This window comes from Herpailurus yagouaroundi, unplaced genomic scaffold (assembly GCF_014898765.1).
Source record: "Herpailurus yagouaroundi ecotype Mexico unplaced genomic scaffold, PumYag 67681, whole genome shotgun sequence".
Taxonomy (NCBI): domain Eukaryota; kingdom Metazoa; phylum Chordata; class Mammalia; order Carnivora; family Felidae; genus Herpailurus; species Herpailurus yagouaroundi.
The window spans coordinates 6,683,281-6,702,616 of NW_024420481.1; positions in this window are offsets into that span (position 1 = coordinate 6,683,281).

Below are 19,336 nucleotides of genomic sequence, written 5' to 3' on the forward strand. Positions count from 1 at the left end.
ACTATTTTATATTCCTATTAGCAGTATACAAAGGTTACAATTTTTTCACATGCTCAGCAACACTCATTTTTTTGTGTGTGGTAAAAACGCGCAACATGAAATCTATCCTATTAAAGGATTTTTAAGTGTGAACTACAATATTATTAACTAGGTATGTGTTGGGTTCCAACATATATCTGCAACTTTTTCATCTTGGATGACTGAAACTCTACAACTATTGAACAGAAACCTCCCATATGTCCCCCACCCCAACCCCTGACAACAACCATTCTACTTTCTGTTTCTATGAGTTTCAAGAGTATATTTACCTCATTTAGCTGCAATCATGAAGTATTTGCCCTTCTGTGACTGGCTTATGTCACTTAGCAAAATGTGTTCAAGGTTCATACATGTTTTAGTATATGATAGGATTGCCTTCTTTTTTTAATCCTGAATAACACAAATTGGATAGATACATGTAGATTACATAGATAGATGCACAGACAGATAGATGATAGATAGATAGATAGATAGATAGATGATAATAGATCATACATTGATGAACATTTAAGTTGTTTCCATCTCTTGACTATTGAGAATAATGGGGCAATAAACATGGGAGTGAAAATATTTCTTTGAGATCCTGTTTTCAATTATTTGAATAAATACCCAAAAGTGTGATTGATAGATAATATTGTAGCTGTATTTTCCATGTTTTAGGGGCCTCCATACTATATCCATGAAAGTAACACCATGTTATATTCTCCCCACCAATGCAGTGCACAAGGGTTCTAATTTTTCAATATCTGTTAATCATATTGAAGATTCCTTATACATGATGAATTTTACTTCACTGCTAACTTCAAAATTCTTTGTCTTTGACTTTAACAATTTGATTATAAAGTGTCTTGGTGTGCATCTCTTTGGATTTTTCCTAATTTTAGTTTATTTTGTGTCTTGGATTTACAGGTTCAGGTCTTTCATAAAATTGTTAAGGTTCTGACCATTAGTCCTCAAAAATTCATTTTGCATCTTTCTGTTTTTTCTCCTTCTGAGACTCCCATGATGTGTATATTGGTCATATACTTAACATTTATGTTGGTATACCATAGTTCTGTTAATTGCCCATTCACTTTACTTCCTTTGTTTTATTTCATTCATTTTATTTAATTTCTGTTTACTTCTCTTCATTTTCACTCTTTCTGCTCCTGAAACTCAATAATTCCAAATGTTCTGTCTTCAATTTTGTTGATTTTTATTTTGCCTTCTTAAGGATGCTGTTGAATCCATGTATTGAATTAATTTAAGTTATTATAATTTTCTTCTCCAGAATTTCTGTTCTACCCCTTTTATTAAATTACACTCTTCATTCTCATTTTGTTCACACACCAATTTGCTTAGTTTTTTGGTCATGTTTTTCTTTAGATCTTTGAGCATATTTAAGACAATTGTATTAAAATATTTTTTTCTAGTAAGTCTGATGTCTGAAATTTCTCATGGATGAAAAGTATAAATTTATTCTGTTGTTTTGAATAAGCCATACTTTCATATTTTATATGCCTCATAGTTTATATTACTTACAGTTTTTTTATCAAAATCTAGACATTTGAGTAGTTTAATGATCTAACTCTGGAAATCATATTTTTTTTTTCCCTTCTCCAGGATTTATTTTTGTTGCTGCTGTTGTTTCAGGTTGTAGTAGTCTATTCATTTGCTTAGGTACTTTTCCAAACTCCTTTTTTGCAAAGACTGTGTTCCTTTTCATGTGTGGTGACTAACATCTCTATTCATTTAAGTCACATTCAAGTAATGCATTAACAGATATTCCCTTGAATGCTAATATTAGAAAGAAAGAAGGAGGTAAAGAAAGAAGAAAGAAAGAAAGAAAGAAAGAAAGAAAGAAAGAAAGAAAAAGAGAAAGAAAGAAGAAAGAAAAGAAAAGAAAGGAAAGGAAAAGCAAAGAAGGAAAGGAAAGGAAAGGAAAGGAAAATAAACAACAAATAAACAAAATTAGAAAAAAACAAACAAACACATCTCCCAATGTTTGCAAATTAGCTCAGGCTGGAGGATTCATTCAGCACTTAGCTAGCCTTACACCAAGTGTAAGGATCAATCAGAGGTAAAAGCTTAGGGTCTTCAGGGTCTATTATGTTCCTTTTTGAGTATTCATATTGACCTTGGTTTTTGAAATTCTCCCATATATACGAGTGGTTTTCACTTTTATAATTTACCTAAGAATTACTCTCAGCTTCTACTCTGAGCCTTTTGTATGTCTATTGTATGTCTTGACCAGTTATCTTTTGCCCCAGGCATTTTTAGTTTGTGAATTCACCTTGCAGCATTTTTTTTAGAAAATGTATGCTACTTTTCTAGCCTGTGTCCCAAATTAAGGAAAGCAGAAATAAACGCCTCACATCCACCCTTCAGCAAGCCTCTGGACATGTTAGAATAGAAATACACAATAATTTGCAAAAAAAAAGATCTACTCTGCTCTCTCAGAAACCAGAGACAAGAGTGTCCTAGTGGGACACAGGATGGCACTGCTCTAATACTTCCACTGCTTTAAAACTGCCAGAGTACAAGGGTAAGAGGGTGGGATGAGGGCAAGTAAAAATGCCACAAAACTTCCCTGCCATTTTCAAGTTACTTTTTTTTTAATTTAGTGTTTAAATTTTTTTTTTCAACGTTTATTTATTTTTGGGACAGAGAGAGACAGAGCATGAACGGGCGAGGGGCAGAGAGAGAGGGAGACACAGAATCGGAAACAGGCTCCAGGCTCTGAGCCATCAGCCCAGAGCCCGACGCGGGCCTCGAACTCCCGGACCGCGAGATCGTGACCTGGCTGAAGTCGGACGCTTAACCGACTGCGCCACCCAGGCGCCCCTAATTTAGTGTTTATATGGGAGCTATAAAACTTGACTATTTTCCAGCATATTGACAATGTTGGTTCTCACTGTTCCTGCTAGGGTGTTTGTTTGTTTGTTTGTTTGTGTTTATGTTTCTGTGGGGGAATGAAAGTTTGTGCTTGCCTTTTCTGCCATTATGCTAATGTCATTTTAATGTGTAATTTTAATTTGGGTTTCAAGTATCCACATAAAAATAAGCCATATCAACTTAAAGCATAAATATTTCTACCAGATCTCAAACATCCAGAAATAACAAAATTAAGGCCACTAAATCAATAAATAGTATTTAATAAAAGTTTATTGTGTATATAAGAACAATTTGTGAACTGGGAGCTTATAAAATCGGTAACTGAAATGAAGTGACTTGAAGTTACAGGATAGCTTATAAAGTGAAAATAAGGAAGCTGTTAACCTTTGCAAAGATTGGTTATTACAATGGAGTTTCCAGATGGCAGGGGAATGGTTAAAAGTAATTACCTCATACCATTTTAAGAAAGAGACTTAAGGTTATTTTATGACTGTCAAAGACATTTACAAGAAATAACTGAAGTTAATTTTTGCTTATGTTTATGAAATAAGCTAAATTTAGTTTTGCTTGTGTGGCTTAAATGGCTTTGTATGCATAGAAAAATCTCAAATCCAGTCTCCATTTTGTATTTAATTTTAACAGACTAGAAAATAAATGAACATTTCACTTTCATTTGAGGCAGGTGTGTATCAATATGCATTTTTGTGGGCATAATTTTATTAGTCATTCATTTCTTATTTTGTCAATTTCATCAAATTTGAAAATGATAAATATTTCTTGTTCCTATATGTTACAATTTCTATAATTGTAATTATAATTTTTATGATAAATGTAGGGAAATTTATAAACTACAAAAACTATCTCACCCAGGAGCATTCCTGAGGGGGAAAAAAGGCACTTTATTTATTTTATTTTATTTTATTTTTATTTTATTTTATTTTATTTTTATTTATTGATTTTTTAAATTTACATCCAAGTTGTTAACATATAGTGCAGTAATGATTTCAGGAGTAGAATCCAGTGATTCATCACCTACATATAACACACAGTGTTCATCCCAACAAGTGTCCTCCTTAGTGCTCCTTGCCCAATTAGCCCATCCCCCCACCCAAAACCCCTCCAGCAACCCTGTTTGTTCTCTGTAGAGAAAAGTCTCAGTTTGTTTTCTGTATAGAAGAGTCTCTTATGGTTTGTTTCCCTCCTTGTTTTTATATTATTTTTGCTTCCCTTCCCTTATGTTCACCTGTTTTGTATCTTAAATTCCACATATGAGTGAAATTATATGATATTTGACTTTCTCTAATTTAACTTAGCATAATACACTCCAGTTCTATCCACGTTGTTGCAAATGGAAAGATTTCATTCTTTTTGATTGAGACACTTTATTTAAATTAAGTATAAAACCATTTAATGTACTAGTATGTATCAGTCACTATCCAAAATGTTTCAGACTTTATCACACTTACCTTCACAATAACATTACGGCTTTACAGAAATTTGTAATCAAAGAAGTTATGCAACCTTTCCAAAGTTGGTTTCTGGCCATTAAATTGGAAAATCACATACAAACCAGGTTTTATAAATTCAATCTTAATTTTTATTCTACAATTGCACAGGTGCCTGTTATTTTCTTAGCTATTTTTAATAGGATTTAATATGAAATTTGAAAATATTATTAAATTATGAAAGCCTGTGGAGAAATGTGAAATAAGGACATCAGCTTAAGGAATGTCTACTGTACATTGTCATGTATACAGAACTTATACACCATATCTTGTTAATCACATTCACTTTTTGTTTCATTTTTATAGATATTTCTGTCAATATTTACAATACAGCACTTAAAAGAACAATAGTAAAAAAGAATGAGCCTGAAGATTCAAGATTTTATAACTTGGAATACACACATATGCAATTCATCAGTTTCAGACTCTTTAAACTGACAAGCTACAATTATTTAATTGCTTTTGCCACCAAAATAGTCATAGTAGTATCTGCCTCTACTAATGTAAAGCCATTTAGTTATATTTTCTCAAGTAGGCTACACTTAAATGGCAGCAAAGAAGAAAAATGCACACACACATTGGGAAAATAATGAAATGATAATAGAAATAAATAGTACATTTTTCAACATTCCTGCCATATTTGCCTTCTTGAATTTTGCTAATATATTATGGTAGTTTTCTGTGTGAAGCTTAGACCTCACTTCAGAATCCCTCTCAACATAGATTTGCAGACAGCCACTATTCATCACATGAATTCAAGCTTCTCAGTTATCTCTCATATAAGATTACCATATATAGTTCAATAATACAAATATCTGTTGCTTTATAGACCAACAAAATTCAGTGTAAAATTAATTTTATTTCCACTTGGAATTTTGTCATGAAAATTGAAACTCTTTATACACAGGGAAGAAAAAAAAACAAACCAAAATCATATATATATGTATATATATACATAAATATATAATTAAGTATGTATAATAAATACAATATACTATAAATGAAATAATATAATGTGATATGATATGGTATAATATAATATATAAGACTTTTTTCCCAAAAGTTGTTTATATATATAAACATATATATAAATGAGGCCTTGCATCTCATTGGCAAAATGTTGTCTAGCAATATTCTGCTGTCAATAGACTAGAACCCATGCTTCCTTTCTTTGTATTTAAATATTTTTTCAAGATGTCATGCTAACTGCCTTTGCTCACACAGTACAACAAGAAATTCTTCATCTTATTGAAACTGAACCACTCCCTTGATTTTGCAAGTTTATCATTCAAAAAGTCACTATGAGTTGGAATTGTGTTAACAGGAATAAGATTGAGTTATTGTTAGCTTTTAGAAGAATAACATACACATTTAGAGCCTAGTATAGCTTGATTTTTCTCAGAGTTTTAGGAACTAACAACTAAAGATCAATATATTTGACTCTACTCACAGCCCAAAATACTGTTTTTAGTCAGAAAAAATACAAACAATCTTCTCTCTGCCATTTCTCCTTTTTCCAGTCCACCATGATGCTGTCCAATACCAGGAGTGAGCTATTACTTCTGTGTAGTGACTAGGGACTCAAGATGACATTCATAGATAAAGAAAATGCACTATTCTAGTGTGACCACCACCAGTACTAAAATATTGTAAAGGATACTTTGAAATACAACCAAAAGTAGTGCAATTCTGGGTCAATTAACAAGAAACAAAAAGATCGACAACGCTATAAAGATAAACTCAGAGAGTAATTTACATCTACATATGGAAACTCATGTGGCAGTAAATGTTTTACTTTATTTCTTAATGATGATATAAAATGAGGATATTTATTAACTCTGACTATAGTTTTTTTTTTTAACGTTTATTTATTTTTGAGACAGAGACAGAGCATGAATGGGGGAGGGGCAGAGAGAGAGGGAGACACAGAATAGGAAGCAGACTCCAGGCTCTGAGCCATCAGCCCAGAGCCCAACGCGGGGCTTGAACTCACCAACCGGGAGATCATGACCTGAGCTGAAGTGGGACGCTCAACCGACTAAGCCACCCAGGCGCCCCTCACTCTGATTATATATATACCCAGGTGTCTATGCCCCGTTTCTGCTCAAGTTAGTATGATACTTATAAAGTCAAAACATTCAATTGTCTAATCTCCTTCTTATTCCCAACACTAGGCAAATGGGCTAACTTTATATTCCTTTTAAATTTTGTGACATTTTCGCAATAGCAGTCTACAGGTCTTATGACCAGAAGTTTGCCCAGGTTTTGGCTTCTTTGGGGATCCTGGAAACACACAATAACATGCTAAAATGTCTTCTCACATTATTTGGCACATTTCTATCTGGCTGATAATGCTGTTTGCATTCAGCTTTGTATTCAGCTGCCCTAAAATGTTCTCCATTGGCCACGCATTGACAAGGCTTTGACAGCTCTGAGCCAGAACGCACAGCTCCTGAATAACCTTTCACAGTCAACAGCATCTAGGTCAGTAGTTGCCCTTCCTTGCTGATAATTTTTGTTTGGGTATCTAAGAACCTGTTGAGAAAGCTAAGACTCAGCCAGGCTGTTATTGGCATTCTTTGCCCCATTCACACTCCTTTGTGCTTTTATATCACATCTTAGGGAAAAATATTGAGATTCAGCTCCAGTGCCTAGCAATACGATAACTGTCTACAGTATCTAGGAGTGTCAAAGAACTATTAGAGGATCCACTGTATGCCTTTGCATAGTTTATGGCTCAATGACAGGAAATGCTGAGGCTTTTGGACTGTACATGGATTTTCTGCTTCTTAGGCAAATGTAGTTGGCTTGCTTCCTATTTGTTTCTACTTAACACATATTTGATTTATTTTATTTTTTCTTTAAAAAAAACAAGGTTTTTAATTCAATAGCTTATAATTTGATCATCATGTAATCTTATGGAATAAAAAATAATATTAATAGATATACTTATTTAGAAAAATTTAAATTCTGATCATAATAGCACATAATAAAAAATTAAATTTGTTCCCCTCTTAATAGTGTGTATATATATATATATATAATAGTGTGTGTGTATATATATATGTATAATAGTGTGTATATATATATAATAGTGTGTGTGTATATATATATGTATAATAGTGTGTGTATATATATATATATATATATATATATAAAGGATCACACTGATAGCTCTATTTTCATTGCTTTTTTTAAATGGTGAATAGAATTTCAGATGTAAGAAAAATAGTGGATGTGACAAACACCCATATTCCTACTGTTCATTTTTTTTATTTATTTTTTTTAAATTTTTTTTTCAATGTTTATTTATTTTTGGGACAGAGAGAGACAGAGCATGAACGGGGGAGGGGCAGAGAGAGAGGGAGACACAGAATCGGAAACAGGCTCCAGGCTCCGAGCCATCAGCCCAGAGCCTGACGCGGGGCTCGAACTCACGGACCGCGAGATCGTGACCTGGCTGAAGTCGGACGCTTAACCGACTGCGACACCCAGGCGCCCCCCTACTGTTCATTTTAATGGAAACAACAAAAACCTGCATCAATATTGATGTACCCTGTGTATCACTCAAGCAATACTACCCTTTCTTCCTCACTCAGAGATACTCAGAATCCTGAATTTTGTATTTACTGTCTGTCTCTTTGATTTCTTTACAGATTTATCACAAATTTTTCTTAGAAACACTCCTTGATTTTTCATGTTTCGAAACTTATATAAAAAACATATGTTGTGTGAATTTTTCAGTAACTTCTTAAACATTATTTCTTTTTTGCTTAATATAATGTTAGTGAGATCATTCATGTTAATGTGTAGCCATGACCTATTATATTAATATAACATGAATTATTTTACCCTTTTCGGCTGACAGGTTTTTTATCTACTTCCAATTTATTTTTTTTCTGCCAAATACCAATGCTCTTATAAATATTTTTAGACATATCTCCTGGTAGACAGGGGTAAGACCTTATCTAGGATATATACTTAGGAGCAGAATGGTTGAATCTAATGCTATATGCACATTCAATATTATTATGTAATGCTAAATTGTTTTCCAAAGATTTGTAGCAATTTACGCTTCCACCACATTGTATAAATGTACAGATTTAATCCATATCCTCATTAATCTTGATAATGATAGGTTTGACATTTTTACCATCATGATGGATATAAAATGACATCTCCTGTTGATTTTAATTTGCATATATTACTATTTAGATAGAACATCTTTTTAGGCATGTATTTACCATTCAGTTTTCCTCTCTTATGAAGTTCCTGCATTAAGTCTCTTGTTCAATTTTTCATAAGGTTGGTTGTCCTTGTTATGTAAATTTATGAGTACTCTTTTTAAAAATTTTTTGATGTTTATTTATTTTTGAGAGAGACAGAGACAGAATGCAAGTGGGTCAGGGGCAGAGAGAGAGCGAGACACAGAATCTGAAGCAGGCTCCGGGCTCCGAGCCATCAGCACAGAGCCCAATGTGTGGCTCGAACTCACGAGCTGTGAGATCATGATCTGAGCCAAAGTTGGCCACTCAGTGACTAAGCCATCCAGGCACCCCAATTTATGAGTACTCTTAATACATTATGGACACATGACCTTTTTTGATGATATGCTTTACAAACATCATTCCTCCTCCAGTTTTAGCTTTGTCTTCTCTTCTCTTATTGGTTACTTTTTATGAACATAGGTTCATAATTTTAATTTAGTTTTATTCAAACATCTTTTTTTGAGATTATTGTTTCCTGTTATTCATAAAAACACCTTTCCTAACCAAGATTGTGCAGATATTCTTCTGTGTTATTGTCTAAAAGCCTTATTTTTTGCCTTTCACAATTTTGTCTGCACATTACCTGGTATAGATTATTATGAATGGTGTAGGTAGACGACAGATTTCTTTTATTTTTTTTCTTTTTAAAGATTATTTATTTATTTTGAGAGAGTGCGAGAGAGAGAATGGGGAGAGGAGGAGAGTGAGAGGAGAGAGAACATCCCAAGCAGGCTCCATGTTGTCAGCACAAAGCCCAAAGTGGGGCTTGATCTCACAAACCATGTGGTCGTGACCTGAGCCAATATCAAGAGTCAGACACTTACCTGACTGAGCCACCCAGGAGCCCCTATTTTCATATTGAAGTGCAATTCAGTTTGAATTATTTATTGAAGGCTCTTTATCCATGATCTACAGTGACACTTTTATCTATCTATCTATCTATCTATCATTATCTATCATCTATCTAGCATCATCATCTATCTATAGCAATTATCTAGTTTAATTATAATATGTCTATTCTATTGGTCTATTTGTTTTAATTATAATACCCATTGGTCTATTTGTTTATCCTCGCATCAAATTCAAACCACCTTAATAACTGTAGTTTATAATACATCTGCATACTTAATAAAGGAAGTTTTTTGACCATGCTCTTCCAGAATATTTTGGCTATCCCTGGCCTTTGTTGTTTGCACATAATTTTTTTTATCAGCTAGTCAATGCCTAAAGTATATTTTCCTAGTTACTGTTAAGAGTTTTTATATGATATGAGTACAAGTTCTTTGCCAGTTAAATGTTTTTAAAATATATTCTCCAGTTTAAGTCTTCTCTATTCTCTCTATGATGTCTTTTGATGACAAGAAGTTATTTTTTCATAGTAAAATTATTTCATTTTTTTTAAGTTTTAGCATTTATAAGCTTTTTATCTCCTATGTTTTCTTTTTCCTGAGTTCATAAAGTTATTCTTCTGTATGTTTTTTTCTAAAAGCTTATAGTTTTGTTTTTCACATTTAAATCTTTAACTGACCTAAAATCAGATTTTAAATATATGGTGTGAAATACATGCTGAAATAAATTTTTTAAACATACAGTCAAGAAATTGTCATAATAACTTTACTGAAAATATATCTAATCTTTTCAGATTATTATACATCAAATTTACATATGGTTTTACTCCCAAGCTCCCTATTCTTTTCAGTTTATCAGTTTGTCTCTTTTCAGCCATGACTTATACTACATGAAAGAGTTTTCTAAAAAGATGGTGGATACCTGGCTAGGAAAATCTTTCTACTATGTTTTTCTTTTTTATGTGTTCTGGCCACTTTTTGAATATAAATTTTATAATCAAGAGAATCAAGTTTAAGATGGCAGAGTATTATCGGGACCCTGAGTTTGTCTCATCCCTGAAATGCAGTTAGATAAACATCAAACCATTTTGAACACCTAAGAAACTGATCTGAAGATTAATGCAACAATCTGCGTAATTTGAGCCACAGACCTTGGCACGTATGTGGTGTGGAGAGGTGAATTAAGGGAAAGAAAAGCCATAGAGCTGTGGAGGGTAGGAAGCCATAATCATGGAAAGAGGGTACAGACAGAAAGAGAAAGAGAGAGAGTGCATCGCATTGGGCTCACACAAGAAAAGCACTCCTCCCTAAAGTACCTGGAGAGAAAAAGAGAAAAGTGAAAACACTCACAGGGGACTGGACCAAAACTCTGTTTACCAAAATCATAGACAGGGAGAAAAGAGAGGGTTTCAATATCACCAGGATTCTATAAATAGTGGAGTGCAGAGTCTGAAAGTTCTAAGCTCAATGCTGGGCAGTGCTCTGGTGAGGAAGTAGGGCAAATCCCCAGGAACAGACAGCAGGGTCTGAGGGCTCTGTGTGCCACATGAAGAGAAACAGTTCCCCAGCTCGGAGTGCATTTAGTAGAGGCCATATGGCATCCTCACATGCAGGGGTCCTCGTGGAACCCAAGCAGGTTCTGCACTGACAGTACAGAGTTAGATACAGGGCTTGAACTCACAAACCATGAGATCATGTCCTGAGCCAAAATAAAAAGTCAGATGCTTACCCGACTGAGACACTCAGGCACACTTATTTTTTTTTGTAATTTTTTAAAATTAAAAAAATATATGTATTCTAATTTATTTTCTTTAATTGTATTCTATTTAATTATTTATTTTTAATTGTTTTAATAATTGTTAAATTGTTTTAATTATTTATTCTTTCCTTTCTCTTTGTTCTCTATTCTATCAAGCTTCTTTCAACAAGAAAACTGAAACACACCTAAGATCTGCTTTTTTTATTTGATATTTTTGTTTTGTCTTTAATTTTTTAATTTTTATTTTTATTGCATTAACTTTTTCTTCCTTTAAAATGGCAAGATGGAGGAATTTGCCACAAAAGAAAGAACAGGAAAAAATGATGGCCAGGTATTTAATCAACACAGATATAAGTAAGATGTCTGAACAAGAACTTAATATTTCAAGGTTTTTATTTATTTATTTTGAGAGAAAGAGGGAGACAGCGAGTGTGGTAGGGGCAGAGAGAGGGAAGAGAGAGAATCCTAAGCAGGCTTCATGCTGTCAGCACAGGCCTGATGCAGGGATCAAACTCATGAACTGTGAGATCATGACCTGAGCCAAAATTAAGAGTTAGATGCTTGATCAACTGAGTTACCCAGGCACCCCGTAACTAGAATTTAAAACCATAATTATAAGAATACTATCTGGGTTTGAAAAAAAAACATAGAACACACCAGAGAATCCATTTCTGTGGAGATAAAAGAACTAAACTCTAGTCAGACCAAAATTAAAAATGCTATAACCAAGATGCAGTCTCAGATGGATTCCGGGACTGCAAGGATGCATGTAGCAGAACAGCGAATCAATGATATAAAAGATAAAATAATGTAAAATAAGAAGCAGAAAAAAGAGGGAAATAAAGGCAAAAGATCACAAAACAAGAGTTAGAGAACTCAGTTACTTATTAAAAAGGAATCACATCTGGAACATAGGAGTCCCAGAAGATGAAAAGAAAAGAAAAGGGGAAGAAGGTTTAAGTGAGCATATTATAGTTGAAAACATTCCTAATCCAGAAAAAGACACAGATATCAAAATCCAAGAAGCACAGAGAACTGAGATTCAACAAAAACTGACCATCACCAAGAGATATCAGAGTCAAATTCACAAAATATACAGACAAGGGAAGAATTATGAAAGCAGCAAGGGAAAAAAATGTCCTCAACCTACATGGGAAGACAGATCAGGTTCCCAGAAGATCTGTCCAGAGAAATTTGGCAGTAAAGAAAGGAGGAGCAGCACATATTCAATGTGCTGAGTCTGAAAAATATGCAGCAAATAATTATTTATCGAGCAAGGCTGTCATTCAAAATTGAAAAATAGATAAACTGTTTCCCAGACAAACAAAACCTCAAGGAGCTTGTGACCACTAAACCAGCCCTGCAAGAAATTTTAAGGGGGACTCTTTCAGTGAAAGAAAGGAAGAAAGAAAGAAAGAAAGAAAGAAAGAAAGAAAGAAAGAAGAAAGAAAGAAAACAAGACCAAAAGCAACAAAGACTAAAAAGGACCAGAGAACATCACCAAAAAACACCAACTCTACAGGCCACACATTGGCACTAAATTCATATCTTTCAATAATCACTCTAAATGTAAATGGACTAAATATCCCAATATAAAGACATAGGTTATCAGCATGGATTAAAAAAAAGACAAGACTCATCTATATGCTACCTAAAAGAGATTCATTATAGACCTAAAGACACCTATAGACTGAAAATACAGGGATGAAGATCCATCTATCATGCTACTGAATGTGTTAAGAATGCTGCAGTCACCATACTTACATCCACAAACTAGATTTTAAAACAGACTATAACAACAGATGAAGAAGGGCATTATATCATAATTAAGGGGTCTATCCACCAAGAAGACCTAACAATTGTAAAAATTTATACCCCCAACGTGAAACCCCAAATATATAAATCAATTAATCACAAACATAAAAAACTCATTGATGATAATGCCATAAGTAGGGGATTTCAACACCCCACTTACAACAATGGACAGACCATATAAACAGAAAATAAACAAGGAACCATGGCTTTGAATGACATACTGGACTGGATGAACTTAAAAGATATATTCAAAGCATCTTATCCTAAAGCAGCAGAATACACATTTATCTCAAGAGCATATGGAACATTCTCCAGAAAATGGCACAAAGGTCGTATTGGCTAATAAATTAGTCCTCAACAACTACAAAAAGATCAAGATCATACCATGTATATTTTCAGAACACAATGTTATGAAACTTGATATCAACCAGAAGGAAAAATTTGGAAAGACCATAAATACTTGGAAATTAAATAACATCCTACTAAACATGAATCAGTTAACCAAGAAATTAAAGAGAAAAATAGAAAGTACATGGAAACCAAAGAAAATAAAAACAAAATAGTGCAAAACCTCTGAGTTGCAATAAAGGAGGTCACAAAGGGAAGTATATATAAATCCAGGCCTTCCTAAAAAGGAAGAAAACAGGCTCCTGGTTGGCTCAGTCAGTTAAGCATCCATCTTCAGCTCAGGTTGGTCTCACAGTTCATGAGTTCAAGCCCCACATTGGGCTCTATGCTGACAGCTCAGAGCCTGGAGCCTGCGTTGAGATTCTCTGTCTCTCTTTCTTTACCCCTCCCCTTCTCATGCTCTGTTTCTCTCTCAAGAATAAATAAAAAACATTAAAAAATTTAAAAGAATGAAATGTCTCAAATACACAATTTAACCTTACACTTAAAGGAGCTATACAAAGAACAGCAAATAAAGCCCCCCCCCAAAAAAAGCAGAAAGAGAAAAATAATAAAGATTAGAGCAGAAATAAATGACAAAAAATAAAAAAAAAACACAACAATGGAACAGGGATGCTTGGGTGGCTCAGTCAGTTGAGAATCCAACTTCAGCTCAGTTCATGATGTCACAGGTCATTAGTTTGAGGTGACAGAGTAGAGCCCACATTGGATCCTCCATTTCCCTCTCTCTTTGCCACTCCCCCACTTGTGCTCTCTCTCTAAAAATAAATAAACATTAAAAAAAAAAAAAAAACAAATACACCAGATCAGCAAAACCAGGAGCTGGTTCTTTGAAAGAATTAACAAAATCAATAAGCCCTTAGCTAGATTTATCAAAGAAAATGTAAAGGACCCAAATAAATACATTCACGAATGGAAGAGGAGAGGTCACAATCAAAATTGCAGAAATACAAACAATAATAAGAGAATATTAAAAGCAATTTTATATGAACAAATTGGGCAATCTAGAAGAAATCTAGGACAAATTACTAGAAACATATAAAGTACCAAAACTGAAACAGGAAGAAATAGAAAATTTGAACAAACCCATAAACAGTAATTAAATTGAATCAGTAATCAAAAATCTCCCAACAATCAAGACTCCAGGGCTGGAAGTCTTTCCAGGGGAATTCTACCAAACATTTGAAGAAGAGTTAACACCTATACTCTTGAAGCTGTTCCAAAAAGTAGAAATGGGTGGAAAACTTCCAAATGCATTCTATGAATCCAACATTACCTTATTTCCAAAACCAGACAAAGACCCCACCTAAAAGTAGAACTACAGGTCAGTTTCCCTGATGAACATCGATGCAAAAATTCTCAACAAGATACTAACAGGATCCAACAATACATTAAAAGAATTATTATTACGATCAAGTGGGATTTATTCCTAGGCTGCAGGGCTGGTTCAGTATCTGCAAATAAATCAACATGATCTATCACATTAATAAAAGAAAGTATGACAACCGCATGATCCTCTCAATAGATGCAGAAAAGACATTTGGCAAAACACAGCATTCTTTTCTGATACACACCCTCAGGAAACTAGGGATACATGGAACATACTTCAAGATCATAAAGGACATATACAAAAGACCCACAGCTAATATCATCCTCAATGGGGAAAAACTGAGAGCTTTCCCCTTAATGTCAGGAACACGACAGGGATGTCTACTCTCATCACCATTGTTCAACATTGTCTTGGAAGTCCTAGCCTCAGCAATCAAACAAAAAGTAATAAAAGCCATCCAAATCATCAATGAAGAAATAAAACTTTCATTCTTTGCAGATGGAATGGTACTCTGCATGGAAAACCCAAAAGACTCCACCAAAAAACTGCTAGAGCTGATACATAAATGCAGCACATTTGCAAGATATAAAATTAATGTACATAAATCAATTGCATTTCTATACACCAATAATAAAGCAGAAGAAAGACAAATCAAGGAATTGATCCCATTTACAAGTGCACAAAACCCCATAAAATACGTAGGAATAAACCTAATCAAAGAGGTGAAAGATCTGTAAGCTGAAAACTATAGAAAGCGTATGAAAGAAATTGAATAATACACAAAGAATTGAAAAAACATTGCATGTTCATGGATTGGAGGAACAAATATTGTTAAAATGAAGATACTACCCAAAGCAATCTACATATTCAATGCAATCCCTGTCAAAATAACACCAGAATTCTTCACAGAGTTAGAACAATCCTAAAATTTGTATGGAACCAGAAAAGACCCCGAATAGCCAAAGTAATGTTGAAAAAGAAAATGAAAGCTGTACTACAAAGCTGTTATCATCAAGACAGCATGGTACTGGAACAAAAACAGACATATGGATCAATGGAACAAAATAGATAAATCCAGAAATGTAGCCACAAATGTATGGCCAACTAATCTCTGACAAAGCAGGAATTAATATCCAATAGAAATATTAGTCTCTTCATCAAATGGTGTTAGGTAAACTAGACAGTGACATGCAGAAGAATGAACCTGTATTACTTTCTTACACCATACACAAAAACAAAATCAAAAAGGATGAAAGATCTAAATGTGAGAAAGGAAACCATCAAAATCCTAGGGGAGAAAGCAGGCCACAACCACTTTGGCACCAGCTGCCAGAACATCTTACTGGACATGTCTCAGGAGGCAAGGGAAACAAAAGCATAAGTGAACTATTGGGACCTCATCAAGATAAAAAAAGTTTCTGCACAGTAAAGGAAACCACAAAATTGAAAGGCAACCTTCAGAATGGGAGAAGTTATTTGAAAAATGACATATAAGATAAAAGGTTAGTATCCAAAATCTATAAAGAACTTCTCAAACTCAACACTCAAAAAACAAGTAATCCAGTGAAGAAACAGGCAGAAGACATGAACAGACACTTTTTGAAGAAAACATCCATATGGCTGAAAGACACATGAAAAGATGCTCAACATCACTCATCATCAGGGAAATACAAATCAAAACTACAATGAGATACCTACCAACTCATATCTGTCGGAATGGCCAAAATGAACAACAAAGGAAACAACAGATATTGGTGAGGATGTGGAGAAAGGGGAACACTTTTGCATTGCTGAGAATGGGGAACATTTTTGCATTGCTGTTGGGAATGTCCACTGGTACAGCTACTTTGGAAAATAGTATGAAGATTCCTCAAAAATTACAAATAGAGCTACACTGCAACCTAGCAATTACAATAGTAGGTATTTATCCAAATGATACAAAAATGCTGATTTTAAGGGGCACATGCACCCCACTGTTTATAGCAATAGTCAAATTATGGCAACAATAGTCAAATTATGGCAAGAGCCCAAATGTCCATTGACTGATGAATGGATAAAGAAACTGTGGTATATATATTCAATGGAATATTATTCATTCAGCGATCAAAAAGAATGAAGTCTTGTCCTTTGCAACCATGTGGAGAGAACTAGAGTGTATTACACTAAGCAAAATAAGTCCATAAGAGACAGATAAACATCATATAATTTCACTCATATGTGGAATTTAAGATACAAAACAGATAAACATAGGGGAAAGGAAGAAAAAAAATAAAACAGAAAAGGAAGTAAGCCAAAAGAGACAACTTAGAGTTGCTGGAGGGGAGGTGGGTGAGGGGATGGGTTAAATGCCTTCTGGGCATTAAGGAGGGCACTTCTTGGGATGATCTATGGGTGTTATATGTAAGTGATGAATCACTAAATATTACCCCTAAGACCATTATTACACTATATATTAGCTAACTTGGATTTAAATAAAATTAAAAAAAAATAAAATCTTAAAACAAACAAGTAAATTATTAAGCAGTACCAAAAATATCCTACTAACATTTATATTGGAATTGTATTGAATCATTGAATCTAGAAGTTTTTAAAAATCTATATTCTATGTCCTAAAACAGTGGACTCTGGACCTCATGAAGATAAAAAGCTTCTGCACAGCAAAGGAAGGAATCAACAAAACTAAAAGGCAACCAATGGAATGGGAAATGATATTTGCAAATGACATATCAGACAAAGGGCTAGTATCCAAAATCTATAAAGAGCTCACCAAACTCCACATCCAAAAAACAAATAATCCAGTGAAGAAATGGGGAGAAAACATGAATAGACACTTCTCTAAAGAAGACATCCAGATGGCCAACAGGCACATGAAAAGATGCTCAATGTCGTTCCTCATCAGGGAAATACAAATCAAAACCACACTCAGATATCACCTCACGCCAGCCAGATTGGCTGAAATGAACAAATCAGGAGACTATAGATGCTGGAGAGGATGCGGAGAAACAGGAACCCTCTTGCACTGTTGGTGGGAATGCAAACTGGTGTAGCCACTCTGGAAAACAGTGTGGAGGTTCAGCAAAAATTTTAAAATAGATCTACGCTATGACCCAGCAATAGAACTGCTAGGAATTTACCCAAGGGATACATGAGTGCTGGTGCATAGGGGCACTTGTTCCTCAATGTTTATAGCAGCACTTTCAACAATAGCAAAATTATGGAAAAAGCCTAAATGTCCATCAAGTGATGAATGGATAAAGAAATTGTGGTTTATAGGGGCGCCTGGGTGGCGCAGTTGGTTAAGCGTCCGACTTCAGCCAGGTCACGATCTCGCGGTTTGTGAGTTCGAGCCCCGCGTCGGGCTCTGGGCTGATGGCTCAGAGCCTGGAGCCTGTTTCCGATTCTGTGTCTCCCTCTCTCTCTGCCCCTCCCCCATTCATGCTCTGTCTCTCTCTGTCCCAAAAATAAATAAACGTTGAAAAAAAATTTTTAAAAAGAAATTGTGGTTTATATACACAATGGAATACTATGTGGCAATGAGAAAAAATGAAATATGGCCTTTTGTAGCAACGTGGATGGAACTGGAGTGTGATGCTAAGTGAAATAAATCATACAGAGAAAGACAGATACCATATGTTTTCATTCTTATGTGGATCCTGAGAAACTTATTGGAAGTCCATGGGGGAGGGGAAGAAAAAAAAAAGAGGTTAGAGAGGGAGGGAGCCAAACCATAAGAGACTCTTAAAAACTGAGAACAAACTGAGGGTTGATGGAGGGTGGGAGGGAGGGGAGGGTGGGTGATGGGTATTGAAAAGGCATCTTTTGGGATGAGCACTGGGTGTTGTATGGAAACCAATTTGACAATAAATTTCATATTAAAAAATAAAATAAAATAAAGTAATATAAAATAAAATAAAATAAAAAGTGGACTCTGCACTCTAGGAACTATCATGTGAGCTTTTAAAATTTTTTTTAATTTTTGTAACATTTATTTATTTTTGAGATACAGAGAGAGACAGAGTATGAGCGGGGGGGAGGGGCAGATAGACAGAGAGAGACACAGAATCTGAAGCAGGCTGCAGGCCCTGAGATGTCAGCACACAGTCCGACACGGGGCTTGAACTAATAAACCATGAGATCATGACCTGAGCTGAAGTCAGACGCGTAACTGACTGAGCCACCCAGGTGCCCCTTTAAAAAATGTTTATTTAATATTTTAAGAGAGAGAGAGACAGAGTGTGAGCAGGGGAGGGACAGAGAGAGAGGGAGACACAGAATCCAAAGCAGGCTTCAGGCTCCAAGATGTCAGCATAGAGCTGGACACGGGGTCCAAACCCACAGACTGTGAGATTATGGCATGAGCCGAAGACGGATGCTCAACTGACTGAGCCACCCAATTGTCCCTATGTGAGCTTTGTCAAAACAATGATTTTTTTATGCTGAAAAAAATTATGTTTAAATTTAGCCAGCTGTCTCAGTTTAGGTGCTCCCAA